Genomic DNA, 2,723 nt, shown 5'->3' on the forward strand with positions numbered 1-2,723 from the left:
ATCAAGACCATGAGTTTCTTCAATAGGTAAAGGATTAAGATCATATGTTTCTTCAACAGGCGGTAAATTAAGACCGTGTATTTCTTCAATAGGAGGTAAATTCTTAACATCTTCAGCTTTAATACCTTTTTCTTTCATAGATTTCTTTGCCTCTTGCATATCTTCAGGACTGAGAAATAGAATACCCCTCTTCTTCGGAGTTGGTTTAGGAATAGGCTCAGGAGATGGCTCCGGAGGTGTCTAATTATTTTCATTTGTCAACATATTATTCAATAGAATTTCAGCTTCATCCGGTGTTCTTTCCCTGAAAACAGAACCAGCACAACTATCCAGGTAATCTCTGGAGGCGTCGGTTAGTCCATTATAAAAGATATCAAGTATTTCATTTTCTTAAGAGGATGATCAGGCAAAGCATTAAGTAATTGGAGAAGCCTCCCCCAAGCTTGTGGGAGACTCTCTTCTTCAATTTGCACAAAATTATATATATCCCTTAAAGCAGCTTGTTTCTTATGAGCAGGGAAATATTTAGCAGAGAAGTAATAAATCATATCCTGGGGACTACGCACACAAAGAATTAAACCATATCTTAGCATCACCCTTTAATGAGAACGGAAATATTTTAAGGATATAAAAGTAACGAGTTCTCTCATCTTTAGTGAATAGGGTGGCTATATCATTTAATTTAGTAAGATGTGCCACAATAGTTTCAAATTCATAGCCATGGAAAGGATCAGATTCAACCAAAGTAATTATATCAGGATCAACAGAGAATTCATAATCCTTATCAGTAACACAGAGAGGTGAAGTAGCAAAAGCAGGGTCGGGTTTCATTCTAGCATTTAGAGATTTCTTATTCCATTTAGCTAATAACCTCTTTAGCTCATTTCTATCTTTGCAAGCTAAAATAGCTAAAGAAGCTTCTTGATCAAAAACATAACCCTCGGGAATAACAAGTGATTCTTCATCATCACTTTCATCAGTATTATCAGATTCAATATTTTCAAGAAATTTACCAAGTGGCATAGTAGTATCAAGTATAGAAGTAGTTTCATCATAAGTATCATGCATAGCAGAAGTGGCATCATCAATAACATGCAACATATCAGAACGGATAGCAGAAGCAGGTATAGGTGTCGCAAGCTTACTCAAAACAGAAGGTGAATCAAGTGCAGATCTAGATGGCAGTTCCTTACCTCCCCTCGTAGTCGAGGTATAAATCTTGGTTCTTGGATCTTTCAAGTTCTTCATAATGATAAGAAAATATAAATCCCAAGTGACTCAAAGAATAAAGCTATGCTCCCCGGCAACGGCGCCAGAAAATGGTCTTGATAACCCAAAAGTATAGGGGATCGCAACAGTTTTTTAGGGTAGAGTATTCAACCCAAATTTATTGATTCGACACAAGGGGAGCGAAAGAAGATTCTCAAGTATTAGCATCTGAGTTGTCAATTCAACCACACCTGGAAACTTCATATCTGCAACAAAGTGTTTAGTAGCAAAGTAATATGATAGTAGTGATAACAGTAGCAAAAGGTAACGGTAGTAAAAGTAGTGTTTTTGTTATTTTGTAGTGATGATAGCAATAACAACGGGAAAGTAAATAAGCGAAGAACAATATATGAAAAGCCCGTAGGCAATGGATCAGTGATGGAGAATTATGTCGGATGCGGTTCATCATGTAACAGTCATAACCTAGGGTGACAAAGAACTAGCTCCAGTTCATTGATATAATGTAGGCATATATTCCGAACATAGTCATACGTGCTTATGGAAAAGAACTTGCATGACATCTTTTGTCCTACCCTCCCGTGGCAGCGGGGTCCTTACGGAAACTAAGGGATATTAAGGCCTCCTTTTAATAGAGTACCGGAACAAAGCATTAACACATAGTGAATACATGAACTCCTCAAACTACGGTCATCACCGGTAAGTATCCCGATTATTGCCACTTCGGGGTCAATGGATCATATCACATAATAGGTGACTATATACTTGCAAGATAGGATCAAGAACACTCATATATTGATGAAAACATAATAGGTTCAGATCTGAAATCATGGCACTCGGGCCCTAGTGACAAGCATTAATCATAGCAAAGTCATAGCAACATCAATATCAGAACATAGTGGATACTAGGGATCAAACCCTAACAAAACTAACTCGATTACATGATAGATCCCATCCAACCCATCACCGTCCAGCAAGCCTACGATGGAATTACTCACGCACGGCGATGAGCATCATGAAATTGGTGATGGAGGAAGGTTGATGATGATGATGGCGATGGATTCCCCTCTCCGGAGCCCCGAACGGACTCTAGATCAGCCCTCCCGAGAGGTTTTAGGGCTTGGCGGCGGCTCCATATCGTAAAACGCGATGAACTCTTCTCTCTGATTTTTCTCTCTGGGAAACACAATATATGGAGTTGGAGTTGGAGTCGGAGAGGCATGAGGGGCCCACGAGGTAGGGGGCGCGCCCCCCACCCTCATGGACAGGTGGTGGGCCCCCTGGCCTTCATCTTTTGCAGGTATTTTTCATATTTTCCAAAAAGTTGCTCTGTGAAGTTTGAGGTCATTTCGAGAATGTTTGTTTCTGCACATAAATAACACCATGGTAATTCTGCTGAAAACAACGTCAGCCCGGGTTAGTTCAATTCAAATCATGCAAGTTAGAGTCCAAAACAAGGGCAAAAGTGTTTGGAAAAGTAGATACGACGGAGACGT

The sequence above is a fragment of the Triticum dicoccoides genome, chromosome 1A (assembly GCF_002162155.2).
Source record: "Triticum dicoccoides isolate Atlit2015 ecotype Zavitan chromosome 1A, WEW_v2.0, whole genome shotgun sequence".
NCBI lineage: Eukaryota > Viridiplantae > Streptophyta > Magnoliopsida > Poales > Poaceae > Triticum > Triticum dicoccoides.